Raw genomic sequence first — 14,655 nt, 5'->3', positions numbered from 1 at the left:
TTGTTTGAAGAATTGAACTGACAGCGCACCAGATCATAGACATCAGAGACTCTCCCATGCTTACAGCCTTACAAGGCAGAGCTTTGACCTTGTGCCTCATTCACCTCCAGAGACGGGTGGATCATTTGGCCACCTTTATAACAAGTGAAATGGAATACACACTCAGATCCCTGGGCCATCAAATTTCTTTAGTGGTTCAGGTATTGCCTCCACAGCACATCATGTGAAAGGTTTATGCCCAGCTAAGGGAAGTGAGACCGCTGTTCAAGAGAACAAGAATTTAATGTAAACTTTTTCTTAATTCCCTTATGAAGGGGAAACATTATTAAGCTGGCTTTTGTCGTGTTAATTTAAAGATGTTGGGGGAACAAAAGTCTCCCAATCTGTTTCGATGGTTCTCTAGTGCAAAAGAATGCTATTGGCAAACAAGAACGTTTCACCAAAAAATGAGATGCCACTTAAACAAGAATTAACATACTCTACAACTCCATTGATATATAAGGAGAATAGTCTAGGTGCTAAAGAACAACTTTGACAGACCCCCTCCTTAAGACCGAAAATGGTCCGGTGGTCTCCCCTGCTTGACCCCAGCAGATCTTCACAAAGTTTCCATCAGGCAATTTAATCACTAAAGACAGGATTCCAGGTGGAATACCTAGGTTACATAAAGTGGATTAAAGTCAATGGTGGAAAACATTGTCAAATGCACAACGTAGGTCTATAAATACTGCATATAATGGCTGCTTTTTTAATGCTACAAAGTTATGTAATAGGAGATAGAGCCTGAAAGCTCGATCTATTGGATTCATTTTTTCCTAAAGACAGCCTGACAATTAGATCATATCATTAGAATTAGGATGACTGGGGCAGGAGCCAAGCACCGAACTATGATGACTGCATGACACCTAGGCTCCTACACTACCGTCCCCTAGACCCAGTATCCTGGCAACAATTCTGACCCTATAACTCGGCGTCGGCGAGTTAAGAGGAAGTGGTAAAGAATACAGAAACCCCGGAGTCTCAGCGATACCGGAGTCCGGAACGGCGAGACTCGCAAGCTAAGGACTCCCCACTACTTGAAACTGGGGACTTGATTGCATTGCCTGCGGCTGCGAAGAGAAGCAGACTGGGCAACCCGGACCGGAAGTCACCGGTCGTCCGGGTAACGCCACATATCATTACATTTGGCCCCGTGACGATACATAATCGCCGATCGGAGCGGGAGGGAGAACCCTTCCGCCCCCCCACCATACTCGCACCCACTACCCTCCGGGGCTTGGGGGAGTCGGAGACCGAGTGGTGCAGTAACGCCTGTACCCGCCGTGTGAATCCTGCGGGACAGGGGCTCGGCGAGTCTGCAGGGTGGGGGTGAGTGATCATTGTTTCCCCCCTCGCGTGATTGCAAGGCGGGATGGAGTGGCCGAAATCAGAGCCCTCTATTTTCCGTGATATCTGTGCTGCTGACAGGCGGTCATTGTTATGTTATGTTATGTTAATAAAAGTTTTATATAGCGCTCAGCTACTCAAAAGAGTGTCCCGGCGCTTAAAACAAACCTCAGAGGGAGCGATGCGGAGGAGGAGATAGTGCTTAGTGAACCAAAAGCCATGACTTAAGTTCCTTCCTAAAGGCCAAGAGATTGGCATTCAGCCTTAATGACAGGGGTAGAGCATTCAACAGTTGTGGCACCAGGCGTTTGAAAGAGCGACCTCCATTGCGGGCGTGTCTGATTACCGGGACCGAGGCCAAGGCCAAAGAGGATGACCTGAGCAACCTGGATGGCAGATAAAAATCCAGACGCTTTCTGCTGTGAATGGACCCTGAGCCATGGAGTGCTTTGAAGGCCAATGTAAGAGCCTTAAAAATAATGCGCTTCCTAATAGGAAGCCAGTGAAGGGCTTTCAAGAGATCTTTAGCACTAGATCTCCGGTGCAGGCCAAACACGGCTCGGGCAGCAGAGTTCTGCACGATCTGCAATCGTGTTAACAGGAATTCGGGAAGGCCAAGATATAATACATTGGCGTAGTCCAGTCGCGAGCCTATTAGTGCCTGCACAGTAATTCTTCTGTGGGCAAAAGAAAGTAAAGGCAGGAATTTCTGAGCGTTTTCAGAAGCCCGAAGCATTTGCCCACAAGACCCAGGATCTGTGGCTTTAAGGTAAGACCGTTGTCTACCTTTACTCCCAGATTCCTGACGTCAGATGAGGCCGCTGCTGGTGGAAACATGGCTGCTGGCCACCAGGACTTCCATCTCGGATCAGATGGACAGCCGAAGAACAAGACCTCGGATTTATCCGAGTTGCACTTAAGGCTGTTGTGTTGGAACCAGTCAAAGACAGCCCCCAGACAACCTCTAATTCTCTCACCATCGAAGTCTGAGTTCCTATCACAGGAAAAGAGGAGCTGGGTGTCATCTGCGTATGAGACAATCCAGGCACCATGTGACTCTGCCAGTGCCGCCAGAGGGGTCAGATAGATATTGAAAAGAGAAGGGCTCAAAATTGAGCCCTGCGGGACTCCTACCTCCAATGGCGGCACCACTGCAGAGTGCGGAGGGGCCCAGACTGTCTGTTGGCGGTCGGCTAGAAAGGACTCAAACCAGCTATACACCGGCCCCCGCAGACCAATCTCCCAAAGTCTAGATAGGAGACGACTGTGGGGGACGGTGTCAAAAGCCGCCGACAGATATAGCATCACCAGCATCACCTTTCCCCCGGAGTCCAGAGCCTCCTTAATAACCTCCGTTACTTCCAGCAGTGCGGTTTCCGTGCTCATGTTTGCACGGAAACCAGACTGAGTATGGCGCTAGATGTTATTAGTCTCGAAAAAATTGGAGAGAGACGCGTGAACGTGCTTTTCCGCAACCTTGGCAAAAGCTGGAAGGAGAGAGATGGGCCTGTAGTTGGCATGGACTGTGGGATCAAGATTAGGCTTCTTCAGCAGTGGTAGAATAAGGGCCTTCTTCCATGCCAAAGGGACCACTCCTGTGCTAAGTGATAGATTTGTCTTGACCCGAATGAGGCTGCGACTGTGAGCTGCGACTGTGAGCGGCTGTAACCCCCCAGTCTGAACATAGCTGTGGGAGAGAACATCGGCCTTGCGTGTACTGCGACACAGAAACTTCTGACCTGGTGCAAGGGGATGGTACCTTGCTGATCCATCCTGACCTGAGAAGAGTTTGACGGCCCCCCTCATTGACTTTCCACCTAAGCAAGAGAGAGGCCCTGAGAGCAGGTTTGGGTTCAACAGCTTCAGTATCCTTGGGCACTACCATGTCTTGTGACCCCCGAGGACTGTCTAATGGAAAGCACCTGTAAGGAGACCGACCACCCAGAAGGCCACCCCACGTTCTTGCGGACGCCGGTCCTTAATAAAGGAGTCCATTGGGCGGGCACCACTGGGACACCTCCTGAGCCTACGGGCGGATGGCGAATAAACTGGAGGCAGAGAAGACCCAGACCAGGATGACCAAGGGTATGAGGCAGATCCAGTCCAACAAATTAGATTGATATACCCTGCCCAAGGGCTCACCGATGGATGCCCGACATCCCCCTACGGTGGGGAGGGATTCCACGAGCCCCGCCTCGGAACTAACATAGTATGATGTTATGACAGCTATCGACGGGGTAAAATCATCTTTAGGACACAAAATGGAAGCCCTGGAACATAAATTAGACACGGTCTCCATAAAGGTAAACCTTATTCGAGCGGATCAGACCAAGGTCAATGAAAAAGTCAAAAACCTGGACATAAAGACAGCAAGTCTAACAGATGATGTGTTGCATCTCCAGCAGGAGGTACATGACCTCAAGTCCTTTTGTGAATTGGCCGAATGTAAGTTGGATGACTACGAAGGGCGCTCTAGATGCAATAACATCCAAATCTTGGGAGTTCCCGAAAAATCAGAGGGGCCAGCCCCTGACCTGTTCATGGAGGAACTAATTTTATCCCACCTGAAGGTAAATTCTTCATCGTCGAGCGTGCACACAGGTTTCCGGGTGGGCGACCAAAGCCCGGGGTGCCCCCGCGTCCAATGATCGCACGGCTCCTGAACTTTAGAGACAGGTATGTTTACCTGCAAGCTGCCCGAGCGGGACCCCCCCAGCGCTATGAGAATGCCACTCTCTCTTTCTTTTCCGACTTCACGCAGCTGGTGCAGAGACAAAGCAGGAATTTCCTCGCAGTTAAGAAGAAACTCAAGGACAAGGGACTTAAATACTCCATGATGTTCCCGGCACGTCTGCGAGTGGAGGTAGAGGGAAGAGCATGGTTTTTTGACAATCCTGAAGTGGCATCTGACTGGCTGGACAGTCGTCCCCACAGAGGCTCTGGAATAGGTGAGCGGGCGGAGATCAGGTGACGCCGGAACAAGAGTGAGAACCAGCGAATATGCATATAGACTAACTGAACATTGTCAGGTACGGGGGTCTTGGACCTCACGGTCGGACAGAAACTCAGAATATACCATTGTACTTCAGCATTTCAGTCAATAAGCTTTAAGGGACGATTTGTTTGTGTAGAAATGGGTTTGGGGATGGACTGGTGGAAAGCTGGCGGACACGCAACCCTGACAGAACACACTTTACGCATATATCTGGGGTACACCAAAGCCTGTCGCGCATAGACTATATCCTTGTCCCTGCGGCACAGGCCCATACTATCCGGGAAATACATCATCTGGAGCGGGGCATTTCACATCATTCCCCTGTATAGCTTAATATGGAACTGGACTATGTCAGTGTTGGCAGAGTAGCCCCCATCAATCCATGGTATCTAAAAGATCCGGCTACCCATAAAAACATTGTTAAAGCCACGGATAACTACTTTCAAGAAAATGAGGGTTCAGTCAATTCCTCGCGGACATTGTGGGAGGCGTACAAAACAGTAATACGAGGTGAGGCACTATCCCTGATAGCGGGGAAAAGGAGGGAAAGACAAGCCGATTTAGAGAGAGCAGAGGAGAACGTGTAGAAGTCAGAAGAGGAGTTGGCACGGGCAGTGACCCCGGAAAGCCTCCACCTTTGAGGTTAAAGCAAGATGAGTTTAATAGCATAGCCAGAGACAGAGCCAGGACGCAGAGCAGAGAAATACAAGGCCGAGTCTATGAACATGGAGACAAGGCAGGAAAGCTGATAGCGTGGCTAGACAGACGAGAGTGGGCATCTAGGCTTGTACCTGAGTTGGAGGGACAAGACTCTCATCTCATAACCGTCCCGCAGATCATAGTGGACACATTTGCAGATTATTACCAGACAGTCTATAGCGCGACTGGCAGGTTCTCTGAAGACGACAATAGGGAAATGATTAGGGATATCAAACTTCCCACTCTCTTGGACGAAAACAGGGATTACCTGGATTCCCCTCTGACAGATGATGAGGTGGCACAGGCGGTGAGCGGTGTGAATTCAGGGAAAGCTACAGGACCCAATGATATCCCCATTGAACTATATAAACCTAAACCTGATAAACTTGCTCTATGCTAACGGAGAGTAGAAAAGAGGGATCGCTCCCGTATGATCAACGTGTTGCCAATATTGTGATCATATATAAAGAAGGCAAACCCAGAACTAGCTGCGCATCCTATAGGCCAATATCACTTCTAAATGTGGAACCCAAAGTTCTTGCAAAATTGCTGGTGACACGTCTATTCAAGGTCATTACCAAGCTGATCCACCATGATCAGTCGGGCTTCATGCCTCATCGAAATACGGCCCTTAACCCCTCCCATGCTCATGACGGAACCGTTCTGTCACGAGCCTCGGGCGGGCTGTGCTGGTGACGGAACGGTTCCGTCACGGCCCGCTCTCCACGCCTGCGTGGCGCAAATTCTGTGCCTGCGCTGACGTTCTAATGTGCGGGCGGGTCCGTGACGGAACCGTTCCGTCACAAGCACGGCTCACCCGAGGGCCGTGACGGAGCGGTTCCGTCACGAGCACGGGACCGCCGCGCAGCCCCGCCTCCCCATTAGCGCTGCGGCGGAATAGCCGCCGCAGCGAAGGGGTTAACTTACATCGACTACATGGTGTACTGAGTAGAACTTCTATCATACTGGAACCGGCAGCTCTAGTATCATTGGACACCACCTTGGCATTTGACATAGTCGAATGGCCCTATATGTTTGTGGTTCTAGATAAATTGGGATTCGGCCCGGAATTCACAGGCTGGGTTCGCCTCCTGTACTCTGGCTCCATTGCCTGGGTGGTGGTGAATAACCGTAAATCCTTGGACTTCCAACTGAGCAGAGGCATTCGACAGGGCTGCCCGCTTTCTCCACTCCTCTTTGCATTGGCACTAGAGCCACTGGTGGCCTGGATGTACTGGCAATATTTGGGAGGTATTCTGGATTCACTGTAAATTGGTTCAAATCGGTAGTCTACGTCCTGCAGGGCGACTCACATATATTCCCGCAAAACTGCCCGATCCAAATTGCTCCAGAGGGATTCCGATACCTCGGGATCTATGTGGCACTGGGTCTGAAAATCTGCTTTGCCCGTAATCTAGACCCACCCATGCAGAGACGGAAAAGGGATGTCACTTATTGGAGGTCCCTTCCACTCTCAATGCTAGGCAGGGCGGTGCTGTTCAAGATGATGGCTTTGCCGCGTTTTCTATATGCACTTCAAAATACGATGGATCTGGTCCCAACGTCCTACTTTAAAGAAATTGAGAGTCACCAGAGACAAATCCTTTGGGATGGCAGGCCACGTATAGTGTTTTCCAAGTTAACCCTTAACTGGTATGATGGGGGAATTGGTCTTCCCGACTTAAAAAAATACTACTGGGCTTCCCAGCTGGCGGCGATTAATCATGGGGTTTATGGCCGACCTGATGATCCCGGATATGCCATAGAAAGGTGGCTGCTCCCAGAGGGGGACTATACAAGAGCCTTATATGCTAGGCCCCGTAGATTCCCGCTGACCGGACCCACAGCACACGCCGTCCAGATATGGCACACAGTCAATAAATACCTGAAGTGGGAGATCAAACTCACACTAGCCACGCCGCTGTGGCGTTCAGAGAGACTTTGGAACCTTTGGAGATCCAGGGGGTTTGATAAGTGGGGCCTCATTGTGATTTTGCGAATCAAGGACATCTGGAGGGAGGGAACGATGCAGCCATTTGCATCACTCCAAACACAGTACAGCTTGAAAGACACTGAGTATTACCGTTACCTCCAGGTCTGCCATGCGTTACTCTCTCAGATTCCCAGTGGCACGACACTCCCTGGAGCCTCCCTCCTGGAGGACAGGATACTAGATGGATATCTTCCAGAGAGAACCTTATCCCTCATATATAGGAAGTTGATCAACAACTTGGAAGATCCATTGCTGCCCCTTAAGTGAAAATGGATTGGTGATGGTTTAGAGCTCGATGACGAATACTGGCAAGAGGCCATCTATTCCCCATGAGCAGTTACAATCTAGGTGAGACTGAGATTAGTGCATCTTAAAATACTGCATAGGTTCTATGTAACAGGACCTGACCTGGTTCGAATGAGATGTACAGACAGTGGGGAGTGCAGAAGGGGATATGAGGAATACTGAGGAAATGTCCGCAGATACAAATATACTGGAGAGACATACACCACACTTTGAGGGTGGTACTGGGAGTTGATATGCAGCCAGAGGCCCGGAGGTGCATTTTGAATGTCTGGGAGCCCACGGATCTCAAAACGTACAATACGCAATGGGCTACATTAGCTTATATGGTAGCAAAATAAATATTGCACAGCAAGGGGGCGCTAGTCAGCCGCCTCAACTGAGGAGATGGAAGGAGGATATAGACTAGTGCATGTACAGGGAAAAGTCAGTCTTCATAGTGAGAGGGTGCCCTGGGAAATGGAATAAGGTGTGGGGAGCATGGAATCGATACAGAGGTTACATCTGTCTTCCACAGGAGCAGCTAATCGATACTGAAACTCTGGTTACACCGTGATCGAGTCAAGTTAATAAATGTAACGTATTTTGTATTGTATACAATGCCATTGAGAAATTGTGAAGTCGCCTGCTTGTAATTAATTGATGTGCTTTGGCAGAACTGTTTAATAAAAAGAAATGTAAATAAAATAAATAATTAAGATGACTGTTAATGAGCATGTAATAAACATAATAGGAGCTTATAAGTCAAGTACTATAAGAAGAAGGAAAGGGAAAACAAAGAATTTTCAACGTCCTCTACCAGTTTCCCATACATGCTAGGATGTGTTTCAAGCTCAGTGTTGTGACCCTTAATGCCATCTATGAAAACTGCCCTCCCTGCCTAGCAAAACAAATAACCGTCTGTAGTGGATCTAAGGGTCTGAGAAGGTTCTATCTATCTATCTAGCTATCTATCTACCTATTTATCTATCTGTCTATCTCCCCTCACCGCCCTCTCGCTCTGTGTGTGTGGGTGTGTGTGTGTGTATATATATGTATATATATATATATATATATATATATATATATATATATATATATATATATATATATATATATATATATTCACAGAAAAAAACCATAGGTTTCACACACGTTATAGTTAGGAATTAGCTTTTAAAAAACCTTTGAAATTCACAGAAAAAAAACATAGGTTTCACACACGTTATAGTTAGGAATTAGCATTTAAAAAACCTTGCTAATTCACTGAAAAAAACATAGGTTTCACATCAGTTATAGTTAGCTGGACAATTTACTCATACAAAACCATTGAAATTCCCACGTTATAGTTAGTTGTACTCACTATAACTCGCGCACCAGAAATGCACTGCTGATGACGTCACATATTACATCACTCATGACATGGTCAGTGACATCACTCATGACATCTCAAATGACATCACTGATGACATCACTGATGACATCATCCAGTGAATGTGTGACTTTCTTTAAAATAAATATGTTTTATATATGTGTACCTAAACGTCGATGGAAGAACATACTGTTAAATCAGTGTTTAAATGGTTGTTTTTTTTTTATCGATTGTATAACTGACTTATTATGTGTATCTTACGGAACACATGTATTAGCAAGTTTTTTTTAATTTGTAAATATCTGTATCACTGTCTCCCTTTATCTATATGCGGCTGCATGGGTTTCTGAGTAGCTACATGAGTGTCTATATGGGTTATTACTTAGTTTTTTGAGTATGAGTATGAGTGTCTGTATAGTTTGGTGGGGGGTATTACTTAGTGCACAGATGAATGAATGAGTGGCTCACTGTTTGTATATGTTTTGAAGACAGCATGTGTGCAGGACTGTATGGGTGGATGAGTGTGTGTATGTGTGTGTGTTAGTGAGTGAATAACTGTCTCTATCATATCTTAATGAGTAAATACATGTGTTTTAAAATAGTTAATGTTAGAATTGATGTAGGTAAGTAAGTATATGTGAGAGTGAGAGATTGTAAGTGTTCCTGAATAAATAAGTTTTTGTTCCTATAAATGTTTGTTTTACATTATAAGTATGTGTACGTTTCTGTAAAAGTAAGAGTAGTGCTGTGTATATAGCTGTATAAGCAAGTAAATGGATGTTTTATAGTTTATTTGCATGTGTGAGTATGTGTGTGAGTAACTCTAAGGATGAGTGTCGGTGTGTAACAGGATGTGTAGGTGTATGAGTATATTTTATGATTGAGTACATGTATGAGTAACTGTATGTAAATGTTGGTGAATGAGTGGTTGTGTTTGTAGATTTTGCAATTACTGAATAGGTTGTTGTAACTGGAATTGGCATTTCCATTGTTTTAAAATGTATAGTTTCTATTGTTCAATGTGTGTATGAAAAGTTATATTACGCTGAGATACGGTCTGGCACTCTCACAAGGATGATCACACATTCACTGGATGATGTCATCAGTGATGTCATCAGTGATGTCATTTGAGATGTCATCAGTGATGTCATGAGTGATGTCACTGACCATGTCATGAGTGATGTAATATGAGACGTCATCAGCAGTGTATTGCTGGCGCGCGAGTTATAGTGAATACAACTAACTATAACGTGGGAATTTCAATGGTTTTGTATGAGTAAATTGTCCAGCTAACTATAACTGATGTGAAACCTATGGTTTTTTCAGTGAATTAGCAAGGTTTTTAAATGCTAATTCCTAACTATAACGTGTGTGAAACCTATGGTTTTTTTCTGTGAATTTCAAAGGTTTTTTAAAAGCTCATTCCTAACTATAACGTGTGTGAAACCTATGTTTTTTTTCTGTTAATTTCAAAGGTTTTTTAAAAGCCAATTCCTAACTATAACGTGTGTGAAACCTATGGTTTTTTTCTGTGAATTTCAAAGTTTTTTTTAAAGCTAATTTATAACTATAACGTGTGTGAAACCTATGTTTTTTTCAGTGAATTTGCAACTTTTTTATAAAGCTAATTCGTAACTTTAACGAGTTTGAAAACTACAATTTTTAAGTGAAATATTGTTTTTTAATGATAGGTAATTATTATATCTATTATTTTTTTATTTTTTTCTAATTATTTCCTAATTCTATATTTGTAAAAAACTATTTTTACATGTTTTTCATATATATGTTTTTTTTATTATTTGTGCACCGGTGCGCTCACGGTACGCGAGAGCGCCCTATCGCGATCGAAAAAAAATTAATTTATGTATTAAAAGTAAATAATAATATATAAAAGTACTATTTATAATATTTAAGAACCGTATTCGAATTTTAAACGCATTCCCGAAAAACGAGCAAAACGTCACTGCTACGCGCCGCGTAAGTGCCCCCGGAAGCGCTCCAGGAAGCGCCCACGTACGTGCCGCGTAAGAGCCCCGGAAGCGCTCCGGAGCGCGTAGCGGAAGCGCTTCAAGCCATGTGACCTTAAAATAACACTTTTCATTGGTTCATAACATGTTTTTTTCCAAATATTGAGAACCCCACCCATTTCTCTCACTATTGCTTTGTACTTGGAGAGAGCAAGAGGTGTTCTGTGCATTATCTGCTTCTCAAAGTTTTCTGATCTACAACAATGGCTGCAAGGGAGTCATCCAGCAGTGATTCTGAAGGTTTTTTGCCTGAGGACCCTCCTCAGCACAAAATAAAGGACCACTTCATTTGGAAGTTTTTTTCCATCCCTGAAGGAAAAAAAAGGTTAATGCTGCTAAGGTAACCTGCAAGATATGTGGCGCTACTTTATCCAGAGGCAATCCTAATAGGAAATATAGCTTTGGAAATGCCACTCTAATTAGGCATGTCCAGAGAAGACACCCAAATAACTTTGCCAGGGAGAGTGTCAGGGACCTGGCACGGAATGCACCAAGAGATGGCGGCAGCACCTCCACTGGTGGAGCAACAGCTTCGGGAACACCACGTGGAAGAATGATCCCTAACGTGCAGCTGGTTTTTGCAGGCATAACATTTCTATGCGTGGACTGTGATGAACTGCTCTGTTATGGGGAGCAGAGCATTGAACTCATTGTTAGGAAGAGAGAGGAACACCGCTGCCCTCCCCGTCCCTAATTTTTCACCTTGTTTTGCTCCCGTTGAGCAGTTTTGGAATCCCTGGTTTTGTTTTTCCCCTGAAAAAAATACAAAAAAAATATAAAATCGTTATAAAAAAGTATTAAAAAAAATAAAAAAAAGTTATTTTCAGAACTACCTCCAATTCTCAAAAAAGAGCTGTATTCTTTACATATTTTACCATTCTTTTTTTCAGAGAATGTGTACTGAATAAATGAATGAATAAAATGAGTGAATGAAGGGGAGAAAGTGATAGAGGGATCAACTGACAGAAGACGAGTGAGAGAAGGTGAGTTGTAAACAAGAGTGAGTTGAAGTGGAGAGAACGAAGGAGAGTGACAGGGAGTGACGGAAAGAAAGGAGTCAAGGTGAAAAAAGGGGATTGATATTGAGAGAAAGAGGGTGACGGAAGATAAAGTAATGGGACTGAGAGTAAGGCAAGGGGAGTGAGGGAGAAGGAAGGTGGACTGATTGAGAGTGAGTTGATGACAGTCAGTGTTTGAAGATGAGTGAGGGTAATTGAAGGGAAGTGACAGTGAGGGGACAGAGGGAGTGAGGCTAAGAGAGATGGAGTGAGGAAAGGGGAGTGAGGATGTGAGAGGACAGAGGGAGTGAGAGAAGGAGTGAGTGAAGTGGAGTAAGGTGAGTGAGGGAAGGGCAATGAGTGAGGGAGCGAAGGAAGGGATCAGAGGGGAACAGGACTGAAGCAGAGGTACTAAGAGAAGTTGACTGGGCAATAAAAGTAAGGGGAAGGGGAATGAAGGATGGAGAATGAGGGGTAGTGAGGGAACCGGAGTAAGGGAACAGGAGTGAGGGAGGGTGAGAGAACGGCAGTGAGGATGAGTAAAGAGGGGTAATAGAGGGTGGATAAAGGCAAGTGAGAGTGAGACTAGGGGAGTGAGAGAGTAAGGAAACAGAGGGTGTGAAGGAAAGAGTGAGAGAGGAACCAAAGAAAGGTAAGTAAGGGAGTGTGGGAGAGTTAAAGGGAGTGAGCATGAGGAAAGGGGACTGAGAGAGTGAGGGGACGGAGGGAGTGAGGCTAAGACAGAGGGAGTGAGGGAAGGAGAATGAGGATGTGACAGGACAGAGGGAGTGACAGAAGGAGTGAGTGAAGCGGAGTAAGGTGAGTGAGGGAAGGGCAATGAGTGAGGGAGCGAAGAAAGGGAACAGAGGGGAACAGGACTGTAGCAGATGTACTAAGAGAAGGTGACTAGGGGATGAAAGTAAGGGGAAGGGGAATGAAGGATAGGGAATGAAGGTTAGTGAGGAAACCGGAGTAAGGGAACAGCACTCTAAGCACTCTAAATTATTTTTTTCACTCTAATTTTTTACACTGTTTTTCCCTGTGGTGCGCTCATGGTACGCGTACCGGTAAGCGCCCATGTGCGCGCACCCTGAGCTTACTCCGCGAAATTTAAAAAAAAGAAAACATTTTTTTGCCCTTCAGAGTCCTCCTAGGCACCCCTGATAAAACATAGGGCGGGCAGGGTGTCTCTACCCTGCCCCCTATCAACGTTTTCCACTTTTATTTTTCACCTCTTGTGTCTCTGTTCTTCAGAGTCACAAGATGGCGGACTATGCAGATCATTTAGAATGTTTACAGACACCCAAGAGCCAATTAGCTTTTGAAATTTAGAACCAATTAAAATGTTTCTTTGGTTTTGAATTTGTGTGTGATGAAGTTTTAATGGTTTTCTACATGAATATACATAAAAAATGAGAGGAAAACACAGCCATTTTGTGATAGTACACTTTGAGGTACATTTGTGAGGAATTTTTGGAGTTCTATTTCTGGTGTGAAATGTACACAGTGCTAACTCTTCTACTGCTTTCTAAAAGGTAAGTTGTTAATTTGTAAGGGGAATTTAATACTTGATAAAGCTAGTTTTATATTATCTATTACTAAAAACGATAAATTAAAGTGATTTTTTTCCTGCAATTTACAGCAAGAAATTTCAAAAGAATATGGATCTGAATGAGGACACCGTTGATATTATTTTAGAAATTTCTGCGACTTTTGTTGAGGCGAGTTTTATTGAGGTCTTGAATGATCCGGTTGATAACACTATCCATGAAGAAGACCTTTTTTTGAGAGGAGATGGAATGGGGGATTTTAATTATGAGACTTTAGATGCTGAATTAGTCGAATGTTTGGACTATATTGAGTTCCAGGACTCATGTATGGAGACTTCTGATGAGGAGATTCCTGATCAGTTAATGTTAGAAGTTCTTTTAAATTATGAAAATTCTGAAGAATAAATTTATATTTAGAAATTATAAATTGTTTGAGACATTTTTTATTATTCTATTTGTAATTTATGAGATAGTAGCGAAATGATTGTGGTATAAAGTGAGACTTATAGTATAGAGTGCAACATTTCTGTGTTACATAGTAAGTTTACTCACAGTTACTTCCCTTCTCCCACTATATTTTCTCCAATATGCATTTCACATCTCTTCTTCATCTCATGCCTTCTTTCTCTCACTGTCTCTCTCTAATGTACACTATCGCCGCCATTTTATGTACTTTCAGAAGACAGTGAAATGTAATGCTCCAAAGGTGGAGTGCAAGATCTGCCATACTGTACTTTCCAGAGGAGACCCCAGAAGGAAGTACAGTTTTGGTAATTCTACTATGATTCGGCACGTCCAGAGGAGGCACCCCCAGAACTATGCCCGGGAGAGTGTCAGGGCTCTGGCACGAGAGGCTCCAAGAGATGGTGCCTCTACTTCAACTGGAGGAGCAACTGCATCGGTGAGGGGGCAACCACAGCAGCTGATCACAAATATTCAGCCTGTTTTTAATGAGCCCTCCATCAAATGCAAACATTGTGATGCCCTACTTTGTTACGGGGAACAAAGTATTATGATCATTGTTCGAGCATTAGAGAACCACCGCTGCCGTCCCCAGCCCTAATTTTAGTGAGAGAGGAAAGAAAAATGAGTGAGGGGGCAAAAAAAGGGACGAGAGGGGAAGGGAAGTGAAGTAGGGGGATTGAAAGAAGGTGAGTGTGTGAGTATAACTAAGTTATAGGGAGTGAGCGTGATAGAGGAGGAGTGAGAGACTACAGAGATGGAGAGAATGAGGCTAACAGAGAGAGAATGAGGTAAGGGGAGTGTAGAAGTAAGAGGATAGAGGGAGTAAGACAAGGAATTAGTGAAGTGCATTAAGGAGAGTAAGGGAAGGGAAAACAGTGAAAGAGCGAA

The sequence above is a fragment of the Lissotriton helveticus genome, chromosome 4_1 (assembly GCF_964261635.1).
Source record: "Lissotriton helveticus chromosome 4_1, aLisHel1.1, whole genome shotgun sequence".
NCBI classification, from domain to species: domain Eukaryota; kingdom Metazoa; phylum Chordata; class Amphibia; order Caudata; family Salamandridae; genus Lissotriton; species Lissotriton helveticus.
Note: the sequence above shows the minus strand (reverse complement) of the source record.